This window comes from Zonotrichia albicollis, chromosome 5, assembly GCF_047830755.1.
Source record: "Zonotrichia albicollis isolate bZonAlb1 chromosome 5, bZonAlb1.hap1, whole genome shotgun sequence".
Lineage (NCBI taxonomy): Eukaryota > Metazoa > Chordata > Aves > Passeriformes > Passerellidae > Zonotrichia > Zonotrichia albicollis.
This window is the reverse complement of record NC_133823.1, coordinates 26,950,371-26,965,712: the sequence shown is the minus strand read 5'-3', so window position 1 is coordinate 26,965,712 and position 15,342 is coordinate 26,950,371. Positions and strand designations below refer to the sequence as shown.

General features: G+C 39.7%; 1 protein-coding gene across 17 annotated transcripts in view; it reads right to left on the bottom strand.

Annotated features, from left to right (window-relative positions):
• The window catches only part of TRIM2 (tripartite motif containing 2), an 87,297-nt gene that overhangs the window by 50,995 nt on the left and 20,960 nt on the right, over positions 1–15,342 (bottom strand). For 2 of the 17 annotated variants that reach the window (XM_014266540.3, XM_026792968.2), the window contains exon 1: positions 7,750–8,207. The exons of the other annotated variants lie outside the window; for them this stretch is intronic. The gene's annotated coding sequence lies outside the window, so the exon portion shown is untranslated. Of the gene's footprint in view, positions 1–7,749; positions 8,208–15,342 lie in introns of those variants that run through there. 17 annotated transcript variants of the gene reach the window in all.

Sequence of the window (15,342 nt, the reverse complement as noted above, 5' to 3'; positions counted from 1 at the left end):
CATCTACTGTCAGCAACCATCCAAATTATAAGGCTAGGCTAGATTTACTTTTGATTTGACCCAGACAAACCTTCAAATTACTCAGAGCAGGCATCACAGAAGCCTCATAGTAGCCACTCCTTTTTGGCATAGTTAATTGCCATGAATGGCTTTACAGGGCTGCTTCTTTGCAAAAAGAGGGCCACTTTGCAAAGCTGGGCCATTTAGGGATGTCAGGTGAAAAGAATCCCTCAGACATCTGCCTTATTACACCACTGTTGCATGAGAAATGCCACTCACGGCCTTTAGCATTTCATTTACCCATTACAAGTAACACAAACAAGACTCCCAACAATGGTGAATGACTAAGCATCACCCCAAGCAGAGAACCTTTTATAGTGAATACAATAATAACCTACCACTTCTTTTCCCTCTTCCTCTTACCTTTTCAAATTTACTTCATCCTTAAGAAAAAAAAAAAGAAAAAAAGAGACTTCCACTGATATTTCCTTTTTCTGGTTTTTCTGCATAGGTAGTCTGTATTATTAATGTATTAAGTAATGTCATAGAGCTTGGGGAAATGATGCCTTGATCAGTATCCTGGTTCTTCTCGTTTAAAAGCTGCACACCTTCATCATCAGAGGTCCCTTCAGACTGTGCACATCTTCAGAGCAGGCTGTTCAAGGATAAAGGCCACCATTCAGGAGCACAGATAAAAACCCATCCCAAAAGTTAAATATGGGAAGAAATCTTCCTGCTTTTACAATTAACTGTATTCAAGACCGTGTAATATGTCAGCTTCCGATAAGACAAACAAAAATTTTAAACTGTGCCAACAAAGGAAATGGAACTACTCTTTTTTCTTTTTTTTGCAAATCCACCTTACTATACAAACATTTTTGCATGCTCTAATGTAATCTGGTTTTTACTAAGTTTTCTAGGATGGAATAGTAAAACCTAATTAAAATGAGGAAGCTAAGGGATGAGGGGATTCTCTGCCTACACAGAACATATAGTGCAATTCTTATAGAACGATCCTCCAATAATTAACGTCTTCCTTTTCTGTGTAATAAAGGGTTGCATTTATCTCCACTGAGAGATTTTAAGTAAAGGATTACTTTTGTAAACTAATGAAAATTTATTTGTCTTTAATTAGGAACTAAGTATCTCAGAACATGTCTGTATTTTACAATCAAAATTTATTTCCAGCTGCTTTAGATGCAAGACAAAAAGTTATCACTGCTTATTTTATAAAGACAAATATTCATGGCGCAACACTTAATTTTATCTTTCTTATATTTTCTGAGCTGAGATGCACAAAGATCTGCTGCTCCCAAAACTACTCAGAGCAGACTAAGAATTATGTAATAAGAGAAGAACCAGTACTTCGAAGAGGATCCAGTAAAACTTAGAAGCACTTTGGAAAGACCACATATTAACCCATATTGTAGTACTGTGTCAGAGTAACACTCAGGAGAAAAAACCACCATCAGATGCTATGAAATAATCTGTGGCACTACTTAACATGTTGGCCCTAGGCTTCCTAACTTCAGCACAGTGCAATTACTTGAGTTCTAGATATCAAATTTAATCTGCTTTCAAGATAAAAACAAAAACAACAAAGCAACAACAACAAAAAAACCCCACCAAAATAACCTAGAAACAGTATACAAACCAGCACCTGCAGAGGTTTATCTTGTGGGACTTAATCCCTGAAGGTTTACATTAACACTTCCACCAGTAGAGGGATTACAGGAGAGAAAGTTGTAGAAGGGAATTTCATGAATACTGTTTCCTTACTGGAAAAGGAACAGAAAAAGCAAAACCAAATCAAAAAACCTGTGTGAATGCAGAGAAACATGGCAGCTTTTCCTCTTCATGAGTTTATGTATGTTGTAAATGGCTTGCTCCTCAGTCCTGCGTTTTCATTCCTGGGGGTCATTTTAGTTCCTGAAGAATTTTTAAGTAGAGGGATTTACAGTATTTGCAACTTACAGCTGTTCACAGAAGAACCAGGGGGCCCCAAAGACATCATTGAAACTGCTGACACCTGCTCTTTTGGAAGTCCCATTTCTCACAAAATATGCAAGTTCTCAAATAGTACAGATCATGGGCCTAATATGGTTGGGGCTAAATATAGAACACTTACTGTCTCTCCAAGGACCACTACACAGATTAATGCATTCAGAGGCACACAAAACCCATAACTGTTGGGATCTTTTCAAGAACATTTCCAAGTTCAGCACAATCTTTTGATGCAATCTGTTGTTGTTCTGTAAGTAATTGTAAGAAAAGCATATTTTCTCAAGATTCCATCACTACTTCAGAGGGCTTTTGCTCTGTAAAAGGTGCAGGAGCATTTTGCACTATCATGTTTTCATACTATTCAGAGTTATGTAGTTCAAAATAATACAGGCACTGTTCTTCCCTTGCTAAATCAACTCCTGAGCACTTCACAAAACACACTGGTAGATATCACACACCTTCAGGCTCACAAATAACCAGGTTCTGCGGAACTTTGATGTAGAATGAGGCAGACACAGTATACATCATCACAGGGACTATAGCTCTTTTTAAGCCATCAGTCCAGACATGACAAATTTCCAAATTACACATTTGCTGAAGAAGTATCCTCAAAAGTAGCAGAAAGAGAGAGAGAGAGAGAGAGAGAGAGAGAGAGAGAGAAAAAGAGAGAAAAAGAGAGGAAGGGAGGGAGGGAGGGAGGAAGGAAGGAAGGGAGGGAGGAAGGAAAAAGAAAAAAAGAATAAAAGAAAAAAAAAGGGAAAAAAAGGAACAAAAAGGAAAAAAGAAAAGAAGAAGTGGGATTGTCATTCTTTGTCTCAAGAACTACAAGAAAAAAAATCAAGAACAGAAGCTCATGGCAGCACAAAACAAATAGCTTTCCATGACAAAAGAACAGAAAGTCACCCATAAATAAACTGATCATACACATGTTTAGGCAGACTAATAACACTTAGACAAATAAATCCATACTGGATTAGGAGCAAGCAAATTGCTGAACAGTCATCTCAAGCATTTAAAATCTGATCAAATATAATTGCATCTGCTTCAATTCTTATGTCTCTTTCACAAAGAGCATCCACCTTGGCATAAGGACTGAAAATCACCATCTATGTAATTAACCACTCCTACAATGTATCTGAAATTGATAATATTCAGATGGTTTTAAAGTGCAACAGAATGAATAATACTTTTACACACGAGCAATAGTACTGACCACAAAAAGCTGAGTTGTTTAGGGTTCTTCCAGGGGAATATTAAGTATATACATGATTACAGTAAATTTTTTAAGTCATTTCTCTTCTCCTAGTGGCAGGGCATATTCTTATGTTATTACCACCTAGGTTTACTATTTAGCAATAAACCATCACAGCCATTTCAGCATGAGTTTCTTTTGATGCTTGTGCTAGCAGGGTCACCATGTAATGTAAGAAGTGCCAGAATACAAGCTGCTAACATTTTTCACGTGTCTATGATTGGTCTCTTCTTAATTTAGCTGTGCCTCTTTTAACCCTACTGCAACTAGACAGATGGATAGAGCCAGCCAACATCTACCTGCTACATCCACCTGTTCAGTACCTCAAGAACTATATGTCATTTGCATTTCCAATTTCAATTTTTCCTTTTGAATGGGATTTGCCTCTGAGTTTTTGCCCTAAAGTCCAGCTAGTAAGTAGGAAGGCTGCCTGGTTGCCAGCAGACTTCTCAGCTGACTAGATCCTTGGCTGTCCCCACAGAGAACATTAGTGACATGTTCCATCACTTGTTTCATGGTATGGTATTCCAGTTATAAACTGTTATCAAGCTAAATTACTGACTTCCAGCTAAAATTACCTTTCAAAATAAGTGATGCCCAATCCAAATATAACCAGGCACCCCAATTATTAGAAGGAGTGACATGCAATATGTCCACAGATTGTGGACAGAAAATGTTTAGACAGCCTGTGGTAGAAAACCAAGGCAAATACCTTTAACATTACAATTCATACAATAAATATTTATCTATTTAAACCACAGAAATAAAACATGGTCTTGACAGAAATAAAACCATTCAGAAAGTTTGACATGAAATGCCATTTTCATTTCTCCAAAGGTCAGCCTGAGCTTTGTTCAGTGGAAGGCATTCTTTATTTCAGTTGATCAAAAATAAAAAGGAAGAAAAACGATCTAGTGCACAAAACAGGAATTCTTCCAAATTTCATTTGTTAAGTGTTTGCCACCAAGCAGCTCTTTCCCTTACAGACATGTTAACACAAACCTTACAGCACACCAAGGGACTGCCTGCAATCCATTCATGTCACATAACAAACAGAAAAGCAAGTCCAACTCTAACAGAAGGATCAGAAGTCTTGAAAAGTAAGTAATTTATCAAAAATTGAGATATAGAGAGGTGAAGTACATTTATGTGACTGCTAAGCCCTGCTTGTGTCCCTTCAGTATTTTAAAAACCTCTAAATAGTCATTATTTTCTTTCCTATATTGATTTCTTCCAACAAATATTGATTCTTGTTTTCAATCTAGTTTTTTTAACAGCCCATGCCACGCATTTCACATGGCTAGCTCTCCCCACCTTTGTTATTTTTACCAGGAAACATTACAGAAAACAAAAGAAACCCCTGCAGTCTCTGGAAATAGCATATAATTATAGAAAATTATAATTTTGGTTGAAGGTGTCAGCCAAGTGTAGCATTCGCTACAGTGGATTGCAATCTGGCAGTCACTGGAGTTCTTTAATAACTGAAAAGGGAGCATTTATATATGTTACCCTGCAAAATATGGATGGGCAGAATTCCAGGAGAAATTTTTTAAGGCTTTGGAATTAGTGGCATTTTATAATACAGAATACTGCATTGTCTGTAAACAACTGACTAAATCTAAAGTGTTATTCCCTTATATAATGCCATTGTGTTAAAGAACATTCTTTATAAACTGAACTTATTATTTGCAGTAATATATGCTTGCTGCTGTGTATAAAAAAATAGTACAAATTAGCGACACCTGTATCTTCAGACACATTTAATTCTGATGAGACAATGTGCTTGCCAGCAGATCAAATCAAATGCTTTTACATGTGGCTCAAGGATTTATCCCAACCTACTACCAAGGATTTATCCTAACCTACTATACATTGTGCCTTTGTTTTTATAAAAATAGTTCATATGTCTAGACACGGTACTACATGTTTCTGCAAAACTGTGTATGTTTAATACTTCATGCAGATTATTAAATTTCAGCTTCAGTATAGTAATGTACAACACTTTGTTCTCTGGATTAGAACACCCAGTACCTTTCCAGTTAATTGAATTCCTCAGTTTTCCTCAAAGGAATCAGGAGCATCACTGTGTTTGCATAAGCTGTCCAAATTCTAGTTTTGTTATGAATTAATGAAATTCCATTATCAGGCAAAGACAGGCCCAGAATGCTTTCATGATGGCTTCAAGCACCAATTATCTGGGATTTTCCAGTAAACAACTTGAGCTTCAAGCTAAAACCAGGACTGTCAGAGAAAGAACAGTATCATGGGCTGGGGAAATCCCCCAGCAGAATTACCATCTTGGTCCAGTCATGGTCTAATGCTCCAAACATTGTGCATGCTGCTGGACATAGTAGAATTCAGACAGCACTTGCATGTGCCACCAGACCATGGACACTGCTTGTCTCAAATTTAGCCACAAACACAAGATTTCATCAAATATCAATGCCATGAAAAGGATGAACTTTTAAGACACACATATCTCCACCACTTCTCCAAAGCCTTAAATGTATACATACTTCTAATTTTTATTCTGTGTTGAGAAGGATGCATTCCCTGTCTCCCCTTGCAAATTAGATAAAGAAATCAAAAGATATTTCCCTGAAATATCTTGACTGAAATAATTGTTTGCATGGTTTTAATCCTTCCCTCTTCCCAGAAACCCTATAATCAAATCTAGAATTGGTTCTGTCATAAAACCCAATTAAAATTTCCTTCTGGCCCTCAAGCAGTCTTACAGATGCTCCTTGAACCAAAGATCTCTTTAGCCTTCTCCCTGAAGAAAGATGTAATTATTAAAGGCCTATCAAAGCCATTTCTCATGAAAAAGGATGAATCTCAAGAACTGAAATGAACCCTCCACGAAGAAAACACAAACCTGTTCTTTATAACCAAATTGTGGGCACTGCAGGTCCAGGTCAGACATGGGAGTGTCTTCACCACTCAAGTTTGCAAAATGCTTTGCTGAGATGTTTGAGGAAACCTTTGGTTTATGGTAAGCAGTTCTGGATGAGGGCCAAAGCACAGAAGCCTTAGCTCATTTTGTTAGCAGCTAACAGGCTGATTCCTCCCCCAAAGTCTCTGGAAACAGGGAACAACCTCCTCTTTCTGCTGCCTGTGTTTTTGAGCAGGATGATGCAATCCCAAGAGCAGGTACAGCAGCTTTCCAGTACCTTCTCTCTAGAACCACGCTTTAGCTATCATCCATAAAATTACGGGACTAACTTGAAAATAAACAAATTCATACAGATTTTAACAAAACAAACCTTTTAATATGCTTTTCAAACCCTACAGTTTATATTTCCAAGTTTATTAAAAATATTCACATTGTCTAGAAGCTCTCATTAGTATTTCTAGTCAATGTCATTTGTTTTCACACAAGCAGCAATGTGGAATTTTGAGGGAAAAAACTTCTGACTATTACATCACAATAGTTGGCCATAGACTATTATCTAGATAATAAATTCCTTGCCCACAAAAACAAAAAATCCAAGGCTGGAACAGAAAGCAACATTTCTTAAGCTACATCCTTATCTAAGTAATACTTATTTAGTCATTGTACTTTCACAACAATTTTCTTATTTGTCCCCCTGTAAATTAACATTTATGTCATTGCTTTGGCCTGATAAATATTTGAGTTCAGGATGATTTTCTTGGTCTGTTTCTTGCTTCATTCTTAGTATACTACCTAGTATATTATCTATAATTATGCCTCTTTTTTTTTTACTTCAACCTATCAATCTGCCTGACAGTCTGCCTAGACTGCATTTTGAAAATAGCAAAATGAACTAAGGGGAGAGTAATCAACCTACATCACTAACCTATGGAGAGCTATGAATCAGGTAATGGCTCAAGTTACACTTCACAAAAGCACCACAGAATATAACAACATTAATGCCAACTTCCAGCTTCAGAAAATGAACCACTGGGAAAAGTAAACCATCTCTCCTAATTAGACCTTGGCATTGTCCTCTCAGATTTACAGAGTCATTATTTTGCTTTGAATAAACATCACTATTTCTTTCCTAGGCAAACTCCTTGGCTCTGTTTCAATTATTTCTTTTAAATATTAAAGAACAGGAAACATTTGTTTTCCCATGTCACATCCTGTCTTCTTTACATAGCATCACACAGTCCCCTTTGAAACGCCTGCTCTTACGGCAAGCTGACATGCACAGTTCAATCAAAACATTTGCTATTGTCTTTTGCCAGCTACAAACAAATTTCTGCACAAACACTGAAAAGGTTTAAAGGTTCCGACAGCCGAGCTAAAGCCGAGTTAACACGACTGTCAAAGAAAGGCGGTGTCAAACTGCTCGGCTTCCCCGCTACCACCCTGACTTAAGAAAGAAAAAGAAAGACAAAACAATTCACTCACTCACACAGCAGAGCTCCTGGCAAGAGCTCACTGGCTGTAAAACCACTGCTCTCACAAAATACTCGAAAGCAGAAACAGCACACAAACATTTAGAGATGAGTGTGAAAGGGTAACTTACATTATTTAGAAAGACAGTGGGAAAGGGCTGCTGCAGTTTCTTCGTTATTTTACACTGCTCTCGGCACAGCAGACAACCGAAAAAGTTCATCTAAAGAAATCCCTCCTTTTAATTCTCTCTCTCCCAGTTCATTTACTCTGGAGTCCCTCAGCCTGAAGAGATCCGACAGTCAAAAGTTTATCCCCTTGTATTTCCGAATGATATGGCCGACTTTCCTTGGACACGTACCAATGATGCAGTAAAAATAGACAAAAGTGGGGGGGAGGGAAGAAGCAATCTAGCTTGAGCCTGAATCTTCTTAACTCAATGTTTTCTGTAAAAGCTGCTCTTATGTCAGAAGATCCCATTCCTACCCTAACTCGCGGAGCGCTCAGTCATCCATCTGGTTCTCATAAACTGCAAATTACAGGCAAGCCAGGGAACGTACACGGTCCAGCTCGGCAGAACTCCCCAAGCACCGGCCTTACAAGTAACCTGGGGTACAAAGGCTTTGAAAGCAAACAGCAGGCCCCGTGCCGGGATGGGGTCCCGTCCGCAGACGCCGGAGGGCTCCCCCGGCAGCCCGGAGCGCCACCCACGCTCGGGGCACGGCTCCGGGCCCCGCGCTCCCCCTGCGGAGACAACGCGGCCCTGCAGCCCTCCCCGGCTCCCAGCGCAAACAGCCTGCTGGAAAGGGCAGGGAAAGCCAGGGCGGCAACAGTTCAGCAAGTCATTCACAACAGCCTGGTTGGTATAACAGATAGGCGAAGGCTCACCCCCTTACATCCTCTAAATGCTTCCAGGTGGGAAGCAAATCTAACGTGTTGCAAAGTTTTGTTTTGGTTTTTTTGTTTATTTGTTTTGGGGTTTTTTTTTGTGGGGTTTTTTTTTCCCTACTGAGGCAACTCAGAGTCAGTGGACAGTTGCTAAACAGGGACCTTCTAGGGTGGTTCAAGCCATTCCATACCAGAATGAACATTTTACCAAAAGTAACAGAAGCAAAGTTTTGATATGCACCCCATGAAAGTCCATGCCTCAAAGCCCCCAAGTCACCTTCAGCCCCTATTTTCATCTATTTAAAGGTCTAGTGCCCTGATTCAAGTACCAAAGGTTTGAGGAGTCACCTATATTTTTGGATACTTCATGGCTTTTGTGTCAGGACAGAATAAGATTCTTTTCCCAATAAAAAAAATCAAGAAAAATAATGGTGGATAAAAAAAGTTTTGCTATTGCTTAAAATTAAAGTTTTATCCGTATGTTCTTTAAAATAACAAGTTTTATTTAGTTGTTAGTTTAAACAGAGGACTTTTTCAAGCTTTTCTACTGGGAACAATTTACTCTGCTTGAACAATGAGACTCTGAACAAGGCAGCTTTCACTAAAGCATCGTTGAATCAGTACAGTGAGTCATTAACAAAATAAAAACACCATTGTAAATGCTCTGACTGAAAGTCCTGAGCCTTGTCACTTGCTCAGTTTTTCATCTTAGCACAATCAGGACTGTGCTGATTGTCTACTCATTTGTACCTGGATCCAGGACTGACACAACTGGACTGTTAAAGCCAAAAGCAGGTGAATGATTAAAAAAAAAATCCCCCAAACAAACAAGCAAACAACAACACCAAACCCAAAAAACAAGGCTGTGTAATCAGTAGAAGCAAAGGAGGAAATTATTAATTAATTTTTTGTGTTTTGCCTGTGCCGTCACAATTCCTTCCAGCAGTTGTGTTACTCATTGAATAATTTCAGTCACATCAGGCAGAGACCCCAAAGGTATTATATTCCTACAGCTTTTGTGAAAAAAGGCAGCTGTCCAGATGAGTGAAATACAATCCAGTGATCCAAGAGGCCACACATGAACTCAGCTGTACTATTAGACACCAGGGCACCCCACACAAACAGGAAGCCTATGAGAATAGATTTCATGTGCCCTATGGCTCAGCTGCTACCAAAGTTGGACAACTTTGCCTATATTCTAGCATTTTTCTTCTCTTCTGTTCTCTTGCCAAGGTAGAAAGCAGCAAAACAAAATGCACATATGTCAGCTGAAGCAAAAAATAGTATTGTTTGAAACAGCAATAAGCAGGGTTTGGTAAAGTTGAGTTATTCTCCCATTTAGTAATAAACAAGTGGGGTGAACTGACTACCTCATGTTCTTACTGATATTTCCCATGCCTGATCCTTGTAGAGCAGACTTACAGGCTTGGGGACAGAAATTATTTCATGGGCCACAGCAGAGTAGTCTTTTTGTGTGGTTTTCTGAGCATGTAGGTCTCTCCCCACTGTACAAGGACAAGCTGAATGACTGTTATCTTTGGAGTAAGAACACTTTTTCTGGTGAGACATGGTAATAAAAAGAAGAGTAAGTGGAAATAACCACTTTCAGTTCATGGTGCTTTTGCTGACTGAATGTTTTTTCTCCCAAAGGAGCAAATGTATTAATTCACACTGATTTCTCAGGTGGTCTTCAAGATATCTGTTCTCTCAAAAAACCAGTTCATTTGCATCAAAGGTAGCTTTCACAAATAGCAATTCCTCAAGAAAACCTCAAGAAAATTCAAGATTCAAAAACAGCAGAACAATTTTAAATTGATCTTCATTTTTCAGGCTCTGAGGATCATCCTTATTCACTAACTTTATCTCCTTTTTTTTTTTCATTTTTCATTTTGTCTTTTATCTCATCCTTATGAGGTCCCAGTATCCTACTGTCCATACACAGCTCCTGCCTCCAGGCAGGCCAGCTGTATGTCTCCCCACTATTGCCTGGATCCAAGGCATTATTTGATGCTCACATTCTCACACTTTGTGAATTTTGGGGCAGTCAAGCCCCATGTTCCTATTGAGCACAGGGATCTTGGCTTTCTGGAGAAATGGAGATGGAAAATATTCATCACTTTGATGGTGAGAAAATTTACTCTAGAAAGCTTAATCTAGGAAAGACTGCAACAAAGAACAGATCAGACAGGAAAAACAACTTTCTAGGAGCAATTTGTATTCTCAGAAAAATGGCAGCTTCCATTTGGGATATTTTCAAATGCCTGTACAAAACTACCCTGTTATTTTCACCAAGATCAACTATGTTACCAATACTAGTAGGACAAGAGTGGAATAGGATGCAGCTTAGATACTGATTATGCTGATTATGTATCTTTATATGTAGATGCTTGAAAGGTTTCTTCAAACACCTTAAATCAAGGGAAAAGTGCTCCTCCTAAGCCAGTGACAGACAGGTTGTGACTCACAGGAGATGGCAGAATATGTATCTCTCTTGGTCTGAACTCTGCTCCCATCTAGTCTAATGTGGATGTATTGGAAACACTGCATTGCAAAGGTATAGTTGAAACCAATCTGGTTTCCAACTAGTTTTTTCCAGCTTAAATATTGAGAAAGTGACAAGTGAAAGGTCTTGGTTTGGTAGAGGATGCACTTTCCATTTAATTTGAATCTGTGAAATTATCTAAATGATAGAAGCTCAGAATGGTAGATCAACAAGCCTGGGTCTCACCAAAGGTATATGTCCACCTTTGGTTTTAACACTAGACCACTTGGTGTAGGATTTCAAATATGTTTATGCAGATTTCTAGTCAGTCACAACTGAAGTTCTAGATGAGTCTTCTGATGCAAACAAGCTGGCAGGCATTGTACTGACTGAAAAACCACAGGTCTGATAAACTGAAACAAAACTATCCATGGAGGAGTTCAAGGTGAAGTTTCAGTTCACTTAATGGAATAAAACAACATAGATTTTGGCACTGATGGTAACTAATTTTTGAAAGACAAATTAGCTGTGACATTATAAATCATTTATCACCACCATTTAAAGCCAGCACATGGAACAGCTGCCTTGGGTCTGGGTTCAAATGCTAAACTTCTATTCAGTAGATCTGGCCTCAAGTATTTTATCATAGCACTTCAGCTTGGTGCCCAGTGACTTGAGTTTGGCAAAAGCCCGTCTCCCTCCAGAAAGACACATAATTGTAAGCTGGTCTTCCAAACAGATATCATGTGATAATCCTTTGCTGCCTGCTTCAACTCTTAGATGAGAATGGGGCTGTTTCAGTGCTTTTGGTATTTTTTTCATGATGTATGTGTTTTGCTTTATAATGTATCACTTCTCTTCCACAGAAAGAAAAATGCAGCTCAGCCAAACCCCAATGCATGATAACCTTGATGTCATCATTGGAGAAGCCCCATGGCTGCTTCTGTTTTCACTACTGCCTGCAGTAGCCCCTGACGGTCCCCAGGAAAGCAAAAGGGAGAATAAGCACAACTAAGCCACTTGTCCCATCAAGTCTCACATCTGTGACTGCAGGGATCTGGGCTTGCCTGGGGCACATGAACTTATTCGGAGCACATCGGTTATGGAGACATACACAGCCTGTTCCCTTCTAAGTGAGATGAAATGATGATTCCTTTTTCCCACTTGGAAATCCACAGAACAGGAGTTATCCAGATACTTCATATTCTTTAAACAACTATGCAGTGCATATGCCCCAGTTGTTTTCATCAGTTGTTTCAATCAAATATTAGAAGAACATAATTTCAAAAGACAAACATTAGCCTGTTTTCAAAGGCCCCTGTTCGCCTCTGAGTGCACCCTCACACTTTTTACCTCACACTGAGGCACACGCTGAACTCCCAGTGAACAGACACAGTTCAGTGCCTGACACAAAACTGCCCTGTGAAAAAATGCATCTATTTGCTGCAACCTGAGAGAGGTGAATGAACTCCTCAGTGTCCACTGAGTGCTGCAGACATTACGGACTGGAGCAGGGGAAGAAAGACAACTGCAACCAAATGCTCAAACTTCTTATAAAAATACACCATGTATACATCAGGTAAGCTCCACACTCCTCCTGACTGTAGTCTGACTTCAAGGTCTTCAGCCACACTTTTGTGGCAATCACATCCCTTAAATATTTGTGCCCAGCTCACGCTTCTGCTCTGCACTGCTCCGAATCATAGTTTGCTACTCTGAGGCTCCTGTAAAATTGTACTGTCTCAGTATTACTGTTTTCCACAAACTTCCATTCATGCAAACTTCCTTTCAAAAGCAAGTATCCTGGAAACACTGGTGTAAAACATTTTCATATGTCTGCATTCATGAAAAGTTCTGAACCAAAAGTAATGTGTCCAAATCCCTCTTTTTGTTTGAAAACATCATTCATCCAAGAATCAGAAATGTAACCATGTGACTGGTAACACAAAGAAATGAGCACATGAAGAATCACAGCAAACAGTTAAAAAGCAGCTCTGGGCCTGAAGTTGGTTCACAAGATATCTGTTGAACACTGGACACTTTGTTTGCCAAGAAAAATAGAAAAGGCTGTATTTTCTAAAAAATACCCCCATGCTTATATATTTCTTGGCTTAGGCTTTCTCTGACCTTGCCTGGAGCTACCCCCCTTTACAGCACACAAAAACTACTATGTGTCTGGTTCACCCTGGATCTGTCCTACTTTCCTGCCTTCAAGTACAATAAAGAGAATAAAGAAAGCATGTTGAGACCTTTGCACTGAAGAACCTGAGACTCCAGGGGAGAACAAAGAGCCCCCTGTCTCTCAGACAGCAAGCACTAGGCTGTAGTGAGAAACACAGAGAGTAGGAAGAGAATACAGCAGGAGCAAAAAGCTCTGGGGAAGCTCTTAAGGACTGAGAGGCAGGGAGGACAAGCATCTTAAATGGCATGGAATATCGAGGTTCAGGAGGGTGGGACACAGGAGGCCAGGAAAAGAGGTGCCTCTAGGATAGGAAAAGAGTTGTGGCAGAAATATTATGAGCCTGTGAATTTTGTGAGTGAGGCAAGGGGCACGAATGACAGGGAAAAGCTGCATGCTCTCCCTACACAGGCATGAGCTGGAGACTTGGACTAAGGATGAGGGGCCAGAAGACACTACAAGCCAGAGTGAAAGGCTGACAGGCTTGAAGCTGAGCAGAGCTTTGGGGCAGGCAGGGAACAAGGCTTTCTCTACTGAAACTACCCTTATCTACATACCTGTATGCATATAAAAGATGCTGTCCCTGCTCCATCCACATGAACACCTCTTCCCACTCCTGCATCCTCTCTTTTGCAGCCAGAGCCACATCAGCCCTGGCTCACATTTTTTCATCTAGGTATTGGAGTGTGACAGTGTAACATTTTCTATAGCCAGTATGATCCAAGGAAATGTTTTGCTGTAGCTCTGGATCCCAAACTGTATATGAGTGTTAAGCATAGATTTCAAAGTGAAAGAGAGGAATGGGTATCAGGAGAAAATTACAGGAGAAATAGAGAGGAAGAGACATCTCTTCAGACAGACGGTCTCAAGAAGGCAATGTCTGAAAAGTGCTGAAGGTTCAGTCACTGCAATGCTGGAGTTGACATTAACCTCATCAAATACTTATCAACTTGTTCTTACACATTTGAAAACTAATTGAAAAGAAGGCCAAAGGTATCATGCTGAAGTTAAACATCCCAGTCAGAAACAGAAATTAAATCACACATATGGGAAAAGATTGTAATTCTCACAGTCCCATTTCAGTCTTTAAGTAACCAGCCTCTCTATCACCTTCAGCAAGAGTTTTGCCAGAATAAGACCTGCAGAATTCCATGCCAGGATATCAGTATAAAAAATGTTAACTTCTGACAGCACATTAAGGGATTACATTAGGGAGCATGAGGTAAAGTGTCAACTGAAGATGCTGCATAAGATGAAAGATGTCAAGAAGAAAAGAAGCCACAGTATGATTTCATTTAGTGAGAGAAACTGTAGTGCACTCCTTGAATTTTAACGGATACAGTGCTTCTCAGTTTCACATGCTGTGAACGAACCGTGATAAGAGGAAAAGGCTGATGACAGCCGTGATAATTTCTTTAGACAGAAGCAAGGAAGAAGAACACAGCAAGCTACCCCCTTAATTAGGAGCATTTTATGCTACAAACTAAAATTGCTGCTTTATTAGACCTTTGGGCAACTACACAGGCTGAAAGAAGGAAACTGAAATACTTAAAAGCTTCTTCATGGTAGAAGAAACCATGGCGTCTATTATATTTCCTGCCTACTTGAGCACATAGAGGGACACAATTTGTTTTCTGGGCCAGAGAGAGGTGAGCTAGAGAGAGAAATGAGCCATCTGGAGGCTACAATTAATATACCAGTCCTGTGTGTACCCTAAAAGACGGTAGTTTGCACAAATGTGCCTTTTACACACTATCAGAGCAAAGCAGCAATGCAGAGAGCCTGTTCTGTAAGCCAGTAATTCCAATAAGAAGAAAGTTTAGGGCTTGCCAGTGGAGTCCAAGGAAACATCTTCCCAGCATGAGAGCAGAGCATAGCCAGTGCAAGGGCTGGAATGCCACTGAAGGTTGTTTCTTTCAGCATTGCTGGCTAGCACAGAGGCCACATATGTCAGACAGGAGGGAGATGAGTCAAAGGAACCAGTGGAAACTGGTAGGTACTGATGATTTAAAGGCAGCACAGCCTTTCCCTGCCATTCACTCTCTGTCACAGGCAAAGAAGGTAGGAACTAATCCCTTTTTCCTGTCTTGACCCAAATTTTCCATTATATTTCAGGCAGGCCACCCTACAGAATGAGATCTGTGGCAAATACCTGGCTGAGACACTTCCTCTCTTCT